The following is a 20,318-nucleotide window of genomic DNA, read 5'->3' on the forward strand; positions in this document are numbered from 1 at the left end:
AATACACCCCTGTGATTCTACCTGTGTCCCTAAACTAATGCAAGTGTTACAGATAAGGCATGTCACAAATGCACAAGGGTCAGGTGCAAAGCGTTGTGCCAGCCCCTTTGCACGAAGTAAGAAGAAGGGCTTTATTACTTCATACACCTAACTCAGTCACTTTACCATAGCTGTGACTTCTTGACTGACATTGTAGCTCTGTACCTCTTAATCCCTCCCAAAACTGGCGACTCTGGACGAAAGGCGGTGAAACACGCTGCATAAATAATGACACACTCTTATCCTGTCAAAGTCTCATGAATCCAAAATCCAGACAAAGCCTAATATGATGTGGGGACAAATAGGAACAAATTTTAAACATTGCCCCTAGCAACTTAGCAAACTGACCGAATAATGGGCTTTGCGTTAGCATGAATCCTCTGAAGGATGTTGAGTCTAAACTCAAATGTTTATTATTATTCACTGACTTCAACCCTATTTGCCAGAAAGCACCTGTTTTAGGAGGAACATACCAAGTATGAGGCAGAATCTGGACATCCCGCAAAATAACCTGTACAGTTGAGAGGTATGGTGGATATACAGCGGCAGCTCGCAACATTTTTTATACCAGCCCCACGTCTGCACAACCCAGCCAACGCAGCCTACCACACTACCTCAAGCTAATTCCAAAGTCTGAGCCTAAAGCCCGCAAAAGAACTTTGCAGTTCTTCAAATGGGCAAAGCATTCAGTGTCCACCACAGCCAAGCACAAAGTCAAAACCAAAAAGCACCCTCCACAATCAGCAACCCAAAAACTAATTTCAAAACCATGCTATATACAAAATATTAAAAGATTGAAACAACTTACTTCACTTAATCTGCGTGATCATTTTGCATCTATTACTTTAAATTTCACTGTCTACAGCATATCTTTGTGCCTGTTCCCCTCATGTTATGGCTACTCTCTGGATGATTCACACATGCAGATCCCAACTAGAAGCCCACGAAAACCATGATTGTCAACTGCGAGACTGGTGGGTACAGTTTGACTACAAGAGGTCATGAGACCACCCTGTCTTTCTCTAAGCCAAGGCAGCCCACCCTTAACCAAACTCTCCATTTAAACTGTCAGGAAAATACCATCAGGAAGATACGACATCAAAGAAGAGCAAAGCAGACTATTTATCAAACAGTACTGCCATAGCCAGTTATAACATCAAGGAATCCTCACTGTGAGAATCGCCTCCCCCAACTCACCTAGCACATGTAGCCTAACGAACCAAACAGCCAAGTCTTGCTAGCGCCATTATGACTGTTCATCGTACCTGTTAAACGAAGCCACAAATCAAGTACAAGCAAAATGACATTATCCCTGTGCAAACAAACAGAATGAGAAACCGACCGGCCAACACCCCCCCAATCTCCACCCTCAATGATTTGCCACCAACTCTCCTCGAGAACCCCATCTCCATGAAACAGACCAAAATTAGACGAAAGCTGGACACCTCGAGCTCAAGTGCCGTCCATTCACCTCTTACTGCCAAGGAGTACAAGTACAACTCTCCTTTCTTCTTACCATTCATTCCCTCCACACTCTTCTATCCAACAGCAAAAGCACATGCTATACAGTAGCTAGGAAAACTATGTGAATCAACCAAAATGGAAACCACACTAGCCACAACCACCGTCTTTCCAAGAAGGGGTCCTCCCATTATCCTCGGGTGAACAACATACCCGTGCTTTGACATTCATCACTCAATCTCCTCCCTTCTGATTAAACCCAAATACAGACATACTGCTGTTCTTCAAACAAAACTGTAATAAACATTGTAGATGCTCTGCATGGTTGGACAGCTGCAATCTTCCATAGATTTGCCACAAAACCCAATATTTTGTAAGATATTCAAATATGAGCAACCTGCAAATGAGCGATCATGCTACCAGCAAACTACTGTCATGCATGAATAAAAGGAGAGGGCAATGCAGTCAACAGTGAAATAAAAAGGCAACTGCATGTAATTGTTCAGCGTTGAACAGTACATGTGAATCTGCTTACCATTTAATGAGCTCCAGAAAATAAAAGGACAGATCTCACTGGGCTGCCAATTGCACCATGCGCATGCATGACCCCGACTTCTTCAAAGCCGGTACTCTTCTACCCGTGAGTAGTGTATCCACACCATTATATGAGGCAGAACCCACCACAGTGTACAATGTACCACCTTTGGAAAGACTCAGTGCTCTTTTATTTCTACTTGACCATTCACTGCATATTATTTATATATATGTATATATATATATATATATATATATATATATATATATATATATATATATATATATATATATGTGTGTGTATATATATATATATATATATATTGTTTTTTGGAAGTACTATGCTACCATCCTGAAATAGCCCGTTACATGTCTGCATATGTCAGCAATATTATTTATTTTCCAAACAGATGTGAAGTTTCCAATTCAGCAATACTTCTTAGCTCCAAAGCAACACTTAATAATAGCCACACTGCACCTGTGCCAAGGCAACCACACTTTACTTCTCTCTGGGCCCATGCGAAAACAAATTACCTCAGTGAAATTAGGAGATACTGAGGTTCACTACATATTGGGCAATGATCGTCACTCGTTTACCTAAGCCATGCTCAATCTTGCAGAAAAGAGGTTGCCACTACTCTCCCTCCACAGGAAATCTCATACATCTCAGGGAGACTTAATAGTTTTCATCTTCTGATTTAGTGCTCAACACTTAGCAAAGGTAAGCAGACATGTCACTGAGACATTCTTCAGCTGTTATACATGCCTGGCAGCAACCTCAACCCCCACCTACTCGCAGCTCGTAAAAACAGCCATCCCAGCTACCTCCAGCCACTGACCTCCGCAAAACCAAATCAACGGGAATGAATCTGTAAAGAGGATATCTCCTCAACTGCTTCCCCAACACCACTAGCATCTGAATTAAACTCTCTGTCTAACTCACTAATGAGCCATCACCACTGCTGAAATTACAATATTACTCTGAACCGAGACTCAAGCCTGTCAATACCGTTTCTATGTATAGAAACTTAAGTTCTCCATACCTAGCTCCTTAAGCCTTCTACCATTAATCCAATTGCCCACCTATTCCAAAGAATATTCCCCCAGACTACATAATCAGCTCTGCAACTACCCAAGACTCAAAAGCCTAATGTATGAAATCTAATACAGATATACATCCACTACTCACCTATATCACCATATACAAACCACCTGTCACCAGCCTGGATCCTGAGGCCCACCTGCTCCTCAGGAACACCCGCAGGTCATCTTGGACGTACACTTATCTTAGCAAGTTCAGCCAAAATGTGATTACTTACCCAGCTACACTTGTCTAAACCCCTTAAGCCCCTCCCACCCTTATCTCATTTCCTTCTAATTATCCCTCCCTCCATTTAAACTCTTTCACCTCCCCCACCCACTTAACTCCCATTAATTTATCAGCCTAACCCTACTGAAAATGTCCCAGGAAACCTTGGTTTGTTACCAAACCTCATTTACCACTGGACTTTCTGTTTTACCTTTTTAATATCCCTAACATGTTCTAACCCCCACATAGAACTTACCACGGGGCATTTCAGTACATAAACAATACCTTCTGTTTCACAATTGTACTTCTCCTGAGCTAAATATATATATATATATATATATATATATATATATATATATATTTTTTTTTTTTTTTCTGGAATCTATTAATTTTATATATATATATATATATATATATATATATATATATATATATATATATATATATATGCAGCAGTTACATTTTCCACAGGGAAAAGTTCCTTTCACTCTGACATTCCGGGCTACTTTTTCTATAAGCGAAATGAATTTACCGTGCACTATCATATCTCTGATGCTTCTCCCCCACTTATATGGAACACATCATTTTTTTATCTAACATATGTGCAAAATCCCTATGTTGAATAAGGAAACCCCAATAAACATTTGCCAGTTTTGCCAGTTCTACACTAAAGAGGCTAAAAGTGGTTACAAAAAACATTTGTTCTTTATTTCCTCTTTTGTTCTACAACAGTATTACATAATGGCCTATTATGTTGCCTACCCCCCACTCCCTCTTCAACTTATTAACACTCTGAAACAAATTATCCTTATCATAACATCTGTTACTAAATACATTTATAGTCTTTTATTAAATTCTTACCTACATGGGGGACATTGACCTTTAGCTTAGAGTCGTAGGACTAAGAAAACTGTGAATTACTACAAGTTTTGAAGTCCCAGAGCTCCACTATTGGCTTTATTTGATTTGACCCTTCTCTATTTCATATGCTATTACGTGCACAAAGGTGCATCCACCCAAGATCTTTTATTCAAGACTCTGAGAAATGTGAAAATCCCTGAAATCAAAAAGGGTATAAAAACTCTGTGCCAAGCAGCATGCTCCCATTCGACTAGCTGTACAGAGGCTTGTTTGCACAAAAGCTTTTTTCTCTATAAGAGATCTGAAAAATGTGTAAAATAATAGAAATTCAGGTCTGAGGCTCAATAATGCATGCCAAGCACAAATAAACACATCGTGCACTATAGTACACCACTGACCAAATATGCATTACCTTAGTAGTAAGTCCACCGAAACACTATCCAAAACAAATACAAATCCTCCAAGCAGTTATACTCTCTTATTCCCCTAATGCATTCCTGTCAAAACCATAGACAAACACATCCCCACAACTTCTGTAGCCAGCTTGATTGAGATGGGTATCTTAAGACAGTGCAACAATTGTCTCATGCTGTCTATTATCTCTTATCAAATAGCATAACACAGTATATGAAAGATGTACATATATAATGTTCTTGAAGGCAAAAGTATCACACAAAGGAAACTTAAGCAGCAAAATTGTCAGCAGAACAGAACACAGCACACCTTAACAAAGCCATCACAATGCAAATAATCCACATGAGGTTCTCAAGATTTACTTGACTAAACCTCCAATACCTCCAAAATGCAACACAGGCACAGATGATAGTCAGCAAGTTAAGTCTACTATCTCATACCTCACATAGCACAATGAGTCCCAGCATCTCAGATGCTGAGTCCGTAAGTCAAGCATCTACCCAACCAATCATTCTAGCTATAGGTGACTCCACTCTAAGACATGCAGATCCTTTTACCAGGCTGAGCAAGGAAAGAGTGACTGTTGCTCGTCCGGTGGCAAGATCTGTTGGATTACACATGTGCTCAAGTCCTTCATCAACAAGTATCAGTATGACTGTTGTAGTAAATGGGGGTGTTAATGACTTCATATGGACCTATCTGGACAATATGAAAAGAGACATGATGGAGCTGTCAGAGTACATGTCCCAGGCCAGTATGAGCCTAGCAATGAACAGCATTTTATCTTATTTAAGAGTGATGTTGAAATATAAGGAAAAAATAAGTGACTTCAATAATTGGGTTAGATTTTGGTGTCATTCAAAGGGGTCCAATATTTGTCAGCCTGAGCAGTTATGACTGACAGACCCTACTGCTTTACCAAGGATATTTTGCTTCCATCCCCCTGGTGTTTTAATTATTGGCAAAAATATTTTTTACCCCTACAGTACCTTTTTTAGACAATGTCAACCTGATAAACCTACCGACATAACAAAGAAAGGAAAGGAAATATGAAGGTTTACTGACCAATGCTAAGAGCCCATACAAGAAACTCCACTCACCACAAGCTCTCCTCACCTTGGAAGATGTAGACATCTGCATAGTGATTGAGACTTGGTCTGAAATGTTGAAGAACACACTGGATTTGCAGCTCTGTAACACCTTCCACACATTTAGACCTGCTACTGTACAGGAGGGGGAAAAGGTGGAGGTGCCTCAGTCTTTATCCAGAATAAATTTCCATGAAGACTGGTAAACAGCATGATTATTCACCACAACTTTACAGGAGCTGGAATTACTAAGGATTAAACCCAGTACCATTTTCCAAGGGGAACTAAACTATTCAATTATAGACAGGGAAACCCTCCCCAACACTACTGTACAAGCATAGATATTACTGGACTTTGTCAATACAAACACCCTGGAACAATAACTCAGAGTACCCTCTAGGAAGTACAGCATTTTGGATCTTGCCCTCAGTAGGATCTTGCATCATCCTTTGTGTATCTTTATCACTTGTTAGGTCTGACCATAAAGCTGTCTCCTTTGAAATTAAATTGAAACCAGAGAGCCCTTCCACCTAAACCACTTTTAGAAGTTTCTCTAAGACAAACTACCTACTCCTGAGTGATATATTGGCAAGCTTCAAATCTTCACCAAACCCAGTTAACTTAGTTGAATATGTGGAAGCATACACTGTCACACTGTAACATCATTTAAATAGCTGCAGAGATGCAGCTGTACCCTGCATATAATATCAACAATAAAATGAATATAATTTTGACCAAAAGTAAAAAGAGTAATTCCCGGAAGGATAGAGCCTTTGTCATTGAAATTAACAAACAAGCAAGGGGTTTAATAGAATCAGCCAAAGCCAAGTTTAAGGCTAAAATAGCCACCCAAGTCAAAGACAATCACAGGAGCATTTTTAGTTATGTTTTGTAATCTTAATAGCATAATGCAGCAACACACTGGGCTGACTGTGAAAGATATTACCTACATTGAGGCTGAAGATATAGTGAACCGACTGGCCAACAAATGCAGCTCAAACTTTACCCCTGTCTCCTCTCCATCTTTTTCACATGATATACCTGAAACTAACTCACCTGCAGTTATCACACACGATCAAGTCCTGAAAATGCTAAAGGTACTGCATCAATGGGTCCTGAGAATATCCTTGGATACATCTTAAATGGCATGAAGCATGATTTACCCCCCCCAACAATACTGTTTAATCTCAGTAAATGGAGAATAGCTACAATCATCTCCTGTGTATGGGAGCACCTTCCACAGACCCAGGCAATTACAGACCCATAAGTTTGACCAACCTTATTTGCAGAGCCATGGAACTAGTTCATTAAGTCATAGGGAACCTCCCAAAACTGGACCTAACTCAGCTTGGACTCGTCAAGCAGGTCATGCTTGCTTAACTTGGTGGACTTTTTTGGAAAGGTCACTAAAGCAATAGACAATGGTGAAATGGTACTCACTGCATACCTCAATCTGACCAAAGCTTTTGACACAGTCCCCCACCCAGGCACAGTAAAAAAGCTAAATATCTTAGGAATAAACCCCTATCTCACCTGCTGGGTTTAGAATTGGCATACGGATTAGATGAAGGAGATCAAAACAGGCACAGCTATCTCCACAAAGAGACCAGCCACCAGTGAAGTCTCCTAGAGTTTAGTGCTGGGACCTCTCCTGTTTGGCATCTACTTCTCTGAAATAAAGCTAATGCTAATGGGCTCTGACTGACTAAGTTCACAGATGAATGCAAGCTAGGAGCAGTCACTGAATACCCAAATGACTTAACTGTCCTGCAGGAAGGCTTGTATAAACAAATAACTGGTGCAAGAATCATGAACTGAAACTAAATGCCAAAAAGTGCTTTATCGTATACTCTGGGACTGTCTAGCCAGAGAAATACCACATGAACAATGCACTCCTAAGACTTGACCCAGTAATTTGGGGTTTGCAAAATTATATGGACAATTACCTTACTTTTGAGCAACACATGTATAATGTTGTAAGAATGTCCTTGCATATTGCACAGTTTATAAACAAAGAGACTGCATCTGTATCTTGAGATTTCATTGTCCCCTATTACTTAGCCCTAGTAAAACACAAAACAAATGAGAAGAAGCACAAAGAGCTAAAGACACCACGCTTTTAATAAATCAATTAATCCTAAGTTAAGTCTATCTTTGATAAAATGTGTGAATATGATGTTAGGAGACTCCTATGCCCACAAGCAAAATCAACAAATGGTTAGTAATAACTTGAGTCCAAGTGAGTGGGAGCTTTTGACCAATATTTGCAACAACAAACAGCTTAGGGTGATTAAACCAGATAAAGGAGGGGGCCTGGGTATTATGAGTGTTAATGATTACACCAAAAAATGTTATGTTTATTATATATTGATATTTATGAGGAAACCAGTTTGAATGAAATGAATATATCTTATCACAAGATAGGTTTATTACTGGAAGATCTTTTGACTAATGACCAGATAACCATTTCCAAGCATAGGTTTTTTATGTTGCTTATCCAAGAACCCCCACCATCTTTGGAATACTGAGGATACATGAAAGGCTAAATGACCCCCCCCCCCCCCAGACCCATAGCCGATGCAAAAGCTTCAAAGACATTTCCAGTTGCAAAATATATTGATATTGAGATTAAGAATGTATTGCATGGAAATTCAGTTCTAATTACAGACTCTTGGGATTTTTTATCAAAGGTTTCTAATAAGATTTATAGTGACAAACTCATTTTTGTAACAATAGATGTACAAGACTTTTTCTCTGTTATCCCCCACAGGATAGGGTTGGAGTGGTTTTATGAATATTTATGCCACAATTCTAACCTAGACCATAACAAAATTCTTACATTAGGGTCTTTTGTGGAGGCAGTTCTTGAAAATAATTTCATTATTTTTAAACAACAATTATTTAAACACAAGAAGGGGGTAGCAATGAGGGCAGTGTGTGCCCCCATCTTTGCCAGTATCATCCTAGCTTATTGGTAGACCAACTTTATTCTAAAGTCTGTATTTAAGAATTGTTTGACTCTCTATGGATGGTTTTTGGATGATATCATCATTTTCTGGATGGATAGCCAAGCTAAACTGGAGCATTTCTTTGAATATATACACACTATCACCGACTTCTTAAAATTTACCATAACCTCTCAGGTAGATTGGATAACTTATCTGGATATTATTTTTTCCACAAATAAAATGGAAAAACAGTTTGAGTCTATGATCTATAGAAAACCTACTTACTCTCACTCAGCACTACACTTTAATAGCTGGTACCCAATTCATCAAAAGAAATCTTTGGTTAAAGGACAATGTGTCTGGTTAGCCCATATGGTGTCTGATGATTTGAAGTTTTATAATGAGTGTAGGATGTTAAAGGTGAAGTTTGAGACAAGAGGATATCCTGAACATTTTCTTAAAGATATTTTCAGGGAGATACAAGTTAAGAGAACTGCTGGACACTTCACTCCACTCTTAGGTGCAGCGAAGGGTGGGGCATTAGTACCAATTAAGGTTAATAAAGACATTGAAAATAATCAGTTTTGTAAAGCACTCATCTTAACCTTTAGCAGCAAGTTTTTTGATATTTGAAATATTATAGAAAAAAACTGGAGTATCTTTAGGGCAGATAATAAATACATCAAAAATGTGGGTGAAGTATTGTGCACAAAAGGACATTTGTTTTAAAAATCTATTAGAAAGAGAAAAATTCCCTCAACAGGATGGTAGAATGAATAAATGTGGCCACTGTCCACAATGTAAACATATTTTGGAAGTAGACAGTCTTCACTTCAACAATTTGGGGTAATAAAACTATCCAAAAAATACCACTGTGGCACTAAAGGAGTGGTCTATTTAGCTAAGTGCCAGGACTGTACATGGTTTTATATAAGAAAAACTATGCATAGCTTAAGGGCCAAAATATATCAGCATTGCTATGATATTCAGAAAAAAGACATGAGAAATGCATTAAGTAAGCACATCTCTGAATGTGGTAATCACACCTTTAGGTTTATAATTATAGACCAGGTAGATTTAAGGCAGACGGGAGGACCTGCTGATGACTTTTTAGAGCTTAACGAACTGAAGTGGCAGTTTAGGACTACCTCAACTACACATCAAGGATTAAATGAAACAGCTTCTATTAGTAGTATTTTAAAATTAAAAGCAGCATTTGCACTTTAAAGATGTTTTTATTTATTTGTTTGGTTACCTTTTTAATGATTTATTGTGCAAGAAAATATTCCATATTCATGGCTTTAGATTTGTATTCATGGACTCATTTTATGGATTCACAAGCATTTTATATTTATTTCCTTTGTACTAATTAAGGCTTGAATCTGATTGTGTCTTACTTATCCATTGGGAAATCTTTTTACTCTAAGCAAGTTTTGTTTATTTTTTTTTCATGCTATTGACATCCTTATACTTTGGACGAAAGCACTTAATTGATTTCCTAAAAGTGTGGTATCTTTAGCTCTTTGTGTTTCTTGTTGCTTTTTTTATTTTTTACTAGTTTGTGTCTGTTTATTATTACTCAGTTCTCATTAGGCCAGTCATTGAGTATTAATGCCCCTTTGTCATTTATTCATTTTGACATGTGTAACAAGTCTAATGTCCATGGAGATACCTTACTAAAGGATACAAGGCCGAAATAATATGTCCTACATGAATTGCCGTGTAGCCCTGTCACTATACTCACTATTGTACAGACTTCTAATTGTGGCCTGTGTCTGATATATAATGTTTCAGTTGACCCAATACTGATGACTCTACTGCATACCGGCAAGTCAAATGGCATTAGAAATACTTGGTCCAGGGATCTATACCTCTTCTGCAACATCAACTAAACAGTTTGGAAAGACATGTTTATCAGGATACCACCACTATGGAAAAGACTCCCCATTCATGTAAAAGAAATCTCATCCCTGTCCATATTAAAACACAGCCTTGATCTTTGGATTAATAATAGAAAATTTACCCTAGGACTACCCCCATGCTACTAATGGACAGGCACAGCTCCTAAATACTCTATCCCTTCCATGGATCCTCACAAATTATCTATTGTATGATCATATTTATTCTCACTGCGGTTAATATATAATTATCAGTCATAGGATGGGTAAGGATAATCTAACACCAAATTAGATAGGTTAATTCAACCACCAAAAGGGAAAATGGCTTGTCTTAAAATGGCCTGCAAGGGCAACTAGCCTAGTACTTACTTATGAACCAATGAAATTATAAGATAAAATGTAATTAGAAATCAGAGTTCAAATCATTTTACTCTGTTCTAGGAATACCATCATTTTAATTTTGAAATCCTTCTTACCCTATACAGACATACTGATTTTAATCTATTACCTGAATGATAATTATTTATGCATACCATTTCAATGGGAACAAAAGCAATTTCTTCTCTCTCTCTCTCTCTTTCTCCCTCTTTCTCTCTTTTTCTCTGTCTAACTCAGTGCTAGAAGTCTAAACAAAAACTCCACTCCCTAGAAGCTCTCTTTACCCTATAGAATGTTGACATCTGTGCTGTCACTGAGGCATGGTTTAAAGCCACGCAGAGCACACCAACAGTGCAAGGTTATAATGCCTTCTACACATTTAGGCCAGTTACTTCACAAGCAGGGACTAAAGGTTGAAATGTCTTTATTTACATCAGAAATAAATATACTTCAATACTGGTCAAACAGAACAATGTACTTGAGCTTGAGCTTGATGTTCAAATCACCACAGGTAAAATCCAGTACCACTTCTTTGCAAGCTATAGGTCCCCCTCTATGACCCAGGAAACCCATACCATGTATTTAAACTTATTAGAAACACTAACCATCCAACTCAATACCATATTCATTGGTAACTTTAATTACCGCACTATTAATTGAGAATCCTATACAACACCAAACGTGCATGCACAGAGATTCCTAGATTTTGTAAATGGACCAGATAGTCAATACACCAACCAGGGGTGCCACCATACTGGATCTGGTCCTCAGTAGTATGGGAGACACCTACACAGCCCTTACTGTAATACCTTCCCTGGTAAGGTCAGATCATAAAATGGTCTCCTTTGAAGTAAAAATAAAACCTGGAACCCCAGCTAAACCTGGAAATTCAGGAACTATTCTAAGACTAACCTGCTATTGATAACGTGGCAAAATTTCAAGCCCCCATAAACCCTGAGAACATTTCTGTCTATACAGAACTGTTCACAGAAACCCTGTACAAGCATGCTAATAGTTACATAGAGGCAGCTGTACACACCAGGAAGAAGTACAGAACTAACTAAAAAACAAGCCACCCTGGTAGAATCACAGAATCAATAGGCTGTATAACAGGAGGAAGAAAATCATGGCAAAAATTATGAGGTGCAGCACCCAGCAGGATAAAAGCACTTTCATCAAACTAAACAAACAGCTCAGAGGACAAATAAAGTCTACCAAAGCCAACTTTGAGGTAAGTTTAGCATCCCAGGCCAAGGACAACCACAAAGCATTCTTTAGATATGTCCGCAATCTCAAAGGCAAATTGTGTGCACAACTCACTGTAAATGGAGCCACCTATACTGATCCTGACGATATAGCAAACCTCCTGGCTGATAAATTCAGCTACAACTTTACCCTTCTCTCCTCCTCAACTTTCCCTCAGGAAATATCATCAAATGTAACTCCCCTACTACCACTAGGGAACAGATTCTTAATGCTCTCGCTCTAAGACCAAGAACACTGCATCAATGGTCCCAGACAATATCCCAGGATGTCTTCTAAATAGCAGAGACATGACCTATTAGGGCCTCTGGAATTACTCTTTAACTGTAGCCTCCAAACAGACTTTGTGCTTCATGAATGGAGAAAGGCAACAGTTATTCCTCTGCACAAAGGTGGGCCATCTACAGAAAAATATCACAAACAATGGGTTCTCTGGAGTCCAACTTTAATAAAACAAGATACAGAATAATTAAAAATGACTATGCACTTTTGCCATATACCATGATGGCTTCTTCAGAGTCATGATTATTCTGTATCTTGTTTTATTAAAGTCAGACTCCAGAGAACCCATTGTTTGTGATATTTTTCTCTTTATTTTGTTTTTGAGTTAATTCCCGTACTTTTCGGCATTGGTGATTATTTTTATGGGCCCTCTACTGACCCTGGAAACTAGAGACCCATAAGTCTCACTAGTCTTATATGTAAACATGGAAAGAATTATCATGGAGATGATCTATAGAAATATAGTAAACCTCCAGACACTAGACCTAACCCAGTTTGGTTTTGTCAAGGGCAGAGCATGCCTACTCAACCTGATGGACTACTTTGAGAAGGTCACCAAAGCAATGGATGAGGGCAAAATCATTCACACTGCCTACCTTGACTTGGCCAAGGCATTTGACACAATACCCCACTTAGGCATTGTTGACAAACTCAGGAGGTTATATACAAACCCATATGTCACCCAGTGGATAGCCAGCTGGCTCACAGACAGGGCCCAGGAAATTAGAATTGGAGAGTCCACCTCTACAAAGAGGCCAGTCACAAGTGAAGTCCCTCAGGGATTAGTCCTTGGACCGCTCCTTTTTGGCATCTACTTCTCAGAAGTCAAGACCAATGTCATTGGTCTCTAGCTGACTAAATTTGCAGATGATTGCAAATTAGTAGCTGTCATTGAATCTCACACTGACACAAATGTTCTCCAGGACAGGTTAACACAGGCAAACAACTGGTTTCAGAGCCATGTCCTAAAACTATATGTCAAGAAATACATAATAGTATCCTTTGGGAAGTTATCCATCCCTGGTAACTATCATATTGACAACACACCCCTTAGAGTTGACCCAGTAGTCAGGGACTTAGGGACAGACATAGATAGTAATCTAGTCTTTGACCATCACGTGTCTACAGTGGTGAGGAAATCATTCTATACTGCGCAATTTATAAACAAGCATATGGCATCTAAGTCCAAGGAAGTCATTGTTCCACTGTATTCGGCATTCATCAGACCTATCATTGAGTACAATGCCCCCTTTGGTATGTACCTAACCAGGCATATCAAACAACTGGAACATCCACAGAGGCTCCTCACTAAAAGAATACAGGGTGTAAGTAAAATGTCCTATGCAGATCGCCTCAAGGCCCTATCCCTGTATTCTGTCTCCTACAGGCTTTGGAGTGGAGAACTTTGCCTGGCATACAGGATATTGTCAGATCCCTCTCTGACGGACCTCCTGCATATCCACAAAGCAAACAGCACCATAATTACCCATTCCAAAGACTTAAGCCTTGCCTGTGATATAAATAGGACCTGCTGGAGAGATAGGTATGTATCCCAGAGTTTATAAGAGCAATATTTAAAAATTGTCCCTTTTTTCGGGCATTTGTCCCCTTATTTTTTGGCTTTACCCAGATTTCTTGTTCTAATGGTTTGAGAGACCTGCTCAGATTTTACCTAGTTTATCACACTATCTACGTAAAAGCTGATAGAAAACAGAACACCAGATGACAACAAATGCATGAATATAAAAGAAATAATAGTCACAATGTTTGCTTTACAAATATTCTAAACAGACTGTCACCAAAACACATTAAAATTAGTGACCATTAGTGCCACAGTGATGTTGATATATAAATCAGGGATATTTCTGTATCTGTATCTGTATCAATCTCTCTCTCTCTCTCCCTATATATATATATATATATATATATATATATATATATATATATACATATGTAAACCTTAAACACAGATCAGATAGGATGCATTGGCTTGGCAAGTGGCCTCAGTCAGGATTAATACCTTCGAGTTACATGCATCCCATTCACACAAGAACATATTGCTGAACCAACTGAGTAGGTCTAATTGCATTACAGTCTTCAAGTTGATGATAAACAAGTACGTTTTCCAGAAATTGGTACAAAGTTTTGGATTGGGCAGATATGGATCTGGATGTGTCTCTGAAAAATCACCATCTAAAGGAATTCAGTAACAGATACCTACACAAGGTGCTTGCTTGGACCCTGAATGCCTTTTCCATTCCTGGACAGAGAGGCGACCATATGTGCCCCTGCCATGTACTCTCTCCTCTGAGTCCAAGAATGTACTAAATAGAAAGGCTGATCTGGATTTCTCATGATCGAGTTAGTACTCTTGCTACTAGTGAACATATGTACTGAACTAATACAGTGCAACACAAGGACTCACTGGTACGCCAAAGTTCTAAGAGAGGTTACCTTCTCCATAAGAGCAGTGCATTCTTCAGAATTTTTAATTTGTGGTAGAAAAATTGATCCTGACTCATTCAAAGCCAGTCACATTTGTAGTATTTAAGTTATGATCTTTGAAAAAACATTTCTTGGTGTTGATTCCTTCTGCTAGGAGACCATTTGATTTACAATGCAATCTTCCACAAGGACAGAGTAGTCCTTGGAAGCAAAACATCCTTCATGCCATCACTGGTCCAAGACGTAGCTTTGAATCAGGACAGTGTTTTGTCCTAGACCCAAAACAAAGGTGACACTGTATCACATGTGATCAATGTGGACAGACATCTTAGTCACCAGATAGAAAGGAGGAAGAAGCACAGGCAGACTGATAGATATTTATTTCTCCCGTCCCAAGTAAGCAGGAAAAGCCAACATAATGCGAAACATATTCCAAATGGCTTTATTGTGCTTGTAATTAATTGTTCTTCTGTGGAGTTTTTTCCTCTGTGTCTCTACTGAAAAGGGGCATTTAGCCCAGTTATAGCTTACTGGTAAACAAATGCAAATAAAATAATTATGGAAAAAAACCCACTGGTGGTGCAGCAAAGGATATAGTCCACTAAAGAAATGACCAGCACAGAAGCCTTAGGTTTACAAATTTATAGCTTTGTATATATCTATATTTATATGTATATATCTATATATATATATATAGCTATCTGTCTCTCTCTCTCTCTCTCTATATATATATATATATATATATAGATATATATATATATGCTATATGGGTTATCACTGCACACATTTTATCACATGGTGAAGTGGTGGTGTTTTTCGTGAATTATGTAATAGTCGAACTTCATTATATAGACTTTTACATAATTCAAGGGGTTTTGTCCTTTTTTCCTAGTCTCTGTGACCTTGCAGTACATATATTTAATTTCCAGTTAGGTAGGGGTGGGTGAGTGAGAGGCAGGGCTGTTTTTTTGTTTTACATTTATAATCAAAAATGTTACCTACTGGTTTATATTTAGGATTAGATTTTTTTTTTCAATGATTTCAGTGGCTATTAATCATAATCGTTGGGTAGTTTGTTAGATGTTTTGTGTTTCAGTCAAACACATTGGCAATTATTTATTATAAGCTCTTATATATATATATATATATATATATATATATATATATATATATATATATATAAACTACTGGAATTATAAATGTACCATGAGCTCAAACTTAGAGTATTTGTGAAACAGCTAGCTGGATCTATAGCCATACTTTCCCTATTTATTTCAAAATAGATATACATTCCAGAAATAGGATAGGATATAACCCTGTAACCCTGCAGGGCATGCTCTGGTAACTTTTGGACCTCTGGTCAGGCTGATACTATGGTAGTTAATGACATATAACCCTTGCCATAACTGAGGAATTATACTGCAACAGAGAGCCCTCTGATACACCAAGCAGTGTAAATACTGTCAGTATAGCAGTAGACACATAGCAGTGTAAATGCTCTCAGTATAACAGTATATGTTTGAAAAAAAATAAGTTTATTGCCATCTACTTACCCCCATACATTTATAAGAAATGTGACTAGAGTATTCCCCTGGGGGATTAATCCTTGTCCCTTCAATCCATCTCAGTTTTTTATGTGTATGGGGTGGTCTGATAAGAATCCTTTTTTTTTTTATCTTGCAAGAAGTTTCTTCCAGAAATCCTGATAGCGGACTGATTTGTTGATATAGGATTCTAGTAGTCATTTGGTGAAAAAAAAACAAAGTTGTAGTAGGTTGGTCCCTCATTTCAACCAGGTCCGATGTCAATGTCTTTGGCATAGGAGGGGTTAAGTTCTACTCTGTAGATGTCTTTGTGCTTTGGAAGTCAAAATCGAAGGGTCTAAATCCATCAATAGCAATTATACTTTAGGAATGATCCTGTTATGCTAGCATCTACTGTTCTGGTGAGGGAGTCATTGATAATCAAAGTTAACCTGTTACCCATGTGTGTGACATTAAGTTACACTGTATCTCTTTCTTCATGTTTGCTTCTGCTGCATTGCAACCATCTTTAGGGTTTAAAGCCAGAAATGTCATCTGAACCTTTTTATGTTTCTGAAAGGTAACACAATTAACTTATTTGAAAGATGGATCTCTGAGCTGCAGTTGTTCAAGCCTGATATTTCAGATGAATGATTGTTTGAGGAATGAGTTTCTGAATTCTTGCTTGTTCATAGGTCCATGGTTAATTACAAGGCATGCAGTCCAGGTGATCATTTAGGACCTCAAATTTCCAGTTGCCCCAAAGCACTGTCTCATTAAATCGCTTGCTCAAAGTCACACAGTAGGCAAATGAAGGCTGAGGCAGTAGGACTCTGTATCACAGGAAGTGTTTCGTTAACAGGTCACAGCCTTAATCAGCTGCACTAAATGCCAGAATTTTGCATAACAGTATGATAGTTCACTAACTGCTAGGACAGAGAGAACTGTTGCTCCAAGAACTGTTAAACTTCTGCCCAAGAAAATGGTGACCCTTGAATAAAAATAATAAAACCGGAGGTGTGTGGGGGCATAAGCCATATGTTAGGAGTGCAAGTGAAAAATCCCTACAAACAGACCCTAATTTATTGTTGTGCACTGTTCCATATTCCCAACTGAAGGGCTGTGCTGTGGATTGAAATGTTCTGTTAGTGAAGTCATGGCAATAGAATTGGAAAGTTCTCATAATCATGATTTTGACAGAAAGTACTGGAATAGGTGTAGAATATTCCTAAACCTTGATTTAAGGTAAGTTTGGAGTGGAACTTCCCACATGGTCAGCTGTTTGGTTCTAATACAACGTGCAATATGACAGTTAAGCTACAAATCTGGCAAGTGACAGTTAAGCTACCAATTATTTAACTAAGTGAAAAGTGAATGACAGTATTGGCAAAGCAATTTTATGTCTTTATATGATCCTTTATTCACCTATTACATCCTCTTGAGAAGGAGCAAAGGTCAAGGTTACTTCTTTGTGAACCATGTTAGATCATATGGAAAAGTAAAACTTGACTTGGAATTCTGTGTTCAAAGCATTGTATTCACAATTGCTAGACCTTTTTTCTTTTATAATCTCCAGCAGAAAAATATTAGCAAAATTAAGAGGTGCATGTCATCCATATTCAGATATATTAGCTTTAGAGTAACAGTTATTACATCCACATCAGATGACTGTAATCATTTTACATTTTAAAGCCTGGAGTTCATCCATCTTGACGGTTGCTTTATAGAGTACTCAGTCAGATTCTATTTTGATTTTAACAAGCTGTTTGCCTAATTCCAGCAGAGGAACAATTAAAATGACAACAGCTGAAATACTAACCCACTAAATGTAGACAGGCAAAATGCATATGATTTGTTTTTATGTTGTGTGACCTTAGAAGCGAATATTTATAGTGTGGCAATGTTGGTCAGATTTCTTGTTTTCCTGTTTTTAATTTCTTGACAGTTAAACTTCAAAGCTTTTTAAATAGATCTGTTCAGAAGTATTACCAGTAGGCACTGTGTCATTACTGAGTGTACAAAGACAGAACCAGTATAGAAACAGGCTCTGAATTTAATATTCAAGGAAGTTTGTGTGAGATCGGTGCCTGTTCTAGCAGCAGTATATGAGACTCTGACAAGGTTCTGTCATTATCTTCTGCCCTTTGACTGTGGTAACGTTGTGGTTACAGAGGACTATTATTCAGCTGGAATCACTGCTTGCTGCATACCTCTCAACCTCTTAGCATAAGAAATCTGGACAAAAGCAAAAATAATGTGGAGACAAAAGCCCAAAAATAGGGACAGATTTTAAGTATTGCTCTTATAAACTTAGAATGTTGTTGTAATAAAAGGTTCTGCTTTAGCATGTATTTTCTAAATGATATGAAGTCTGAAACCTGAATGTCTGTCATTACTTAGTGACTTCAATCCTCAGTGATTTGCCAGAAAACTACACATTTTGTACATAGCACACCAAAAATATGGACATTCTGTGAAAACCTTGCCACTTGCTATTAAGGATTGTCTTTTAAGCCTGCATACACTGTTCTGCTTCCCAGTTTTAATTTCTGGTATTTAACTTGTTTTGTGCATAATTAGAATTGTTAATGTGTGTGCTGTACCTTATAGTTTTTTACTATAGAAACACAGAGTATTGTATTATCAAGTAGGTGAACAAAGATCCTCTCCTAAAAACAGCCTTATGGCCATTGTGGTGCCATTGGCTAGACCAGTCTGAAGAATTGCAGAGGGATGACCATTGCTGTAGTGACTCTTTACCTGGTAGTCATTGTGAACTGTCCAGTTAATAAGCTTGCAAAAGACTTAGTTTTTCTTTATGGAAGAGAACCTGAAGACTTTAACAAGATAATTGAGGAATAAATAAATCACTAGAAGTCTGATGTGATATTGCATTCTTGGTAGCAAACTAATCCCACAATCATTAAATTATGAATTGTGCACTATGTGCCTTGGTAGAGGTCATAACTTTCATTATAAAAGTAAACAAGGAGACATGCACTTATTGAACATAGATTATATTTGGTCTATGTTATAACATTGAAGTCTTAAAACACTGAATGTTATAATATCGAACCCTATGCACCGAATGCTGAAAATAGCGAAGCTGCAGAATATCGAATACTTTCATAGGGAAAGTATTCAGTGGGCCGTTTCTGCAGCTTTGCTATTTCCTCGACTGTGGAGCGAAGGTTACGGACCAGGTTAAGGTAAGTGTGCGAACAGATCAGGTTAAGGTGAGTGTGTGATAGTTAGGGACCTTAGGGTTAGGGAACGGGTAAGGTGAGTGTGCGATAGGGACCTTAGGGTTAGGGAGCGGGTAAGGTGAGTGTGCGATAGGGACCTTAGGGTTAGGGAGTGGGTAAGGTGAGTGTGTGATAGGGACCTTAGGATTAGGGAGCGAGTAAGGTGAGTGTGTGATAGGGACTTTAGGGTTAGGGAGTGGGTAAGGTGAGTGTGTGGTAGTGACGGACCTTAGGGTTATGGTTGGGTTAAGGTAAGTGGATAGCTAGAAGTGTATGTATGGTTTAGTGTAAGGTTTTGTGAAGTGTATGAGTGTGGATTATTTATTTTGGTGTGCTTGTGTTGTGTGCATGTTTGTCGGAACAGCAAATTTTTTCCCTGGGAAAAAATTTGCTATTCTGAGTGTTCGATGTTATATTCTTTCGATTGAAATGGTTCGATATTATAACATTTGAAGTTTTAAGACTTTCAATGTTATAATATAGACCCAATTACATTGTGGGGGAAAAATCAAGACATTTCAAAACTAGTTGCTTAAGAGTGCTTTGTTATGAATGCTTGGTGTGTCCAAGCCTTTATCCTAAACATAAAATTCCTTCAGGTGTTGGCAGATGCTAGCAATATTTTGGGAA

This window comes from Protopterus annectens, chromosome 15.part0, assembly GCF_019279795.1.
Source record: "Protopterus annectens isolate FY-2018-M chromosome 15.part0, PAN1.0, whole genome shotgun sequence".
In the NCBI taxonomy this organism is placed as follows: domain Eukaryota; kingdom Metazoa; phylum Chordata; order Ceratodontiformes; family Protopteridae; genus Protopterus; species Protopterus annectens.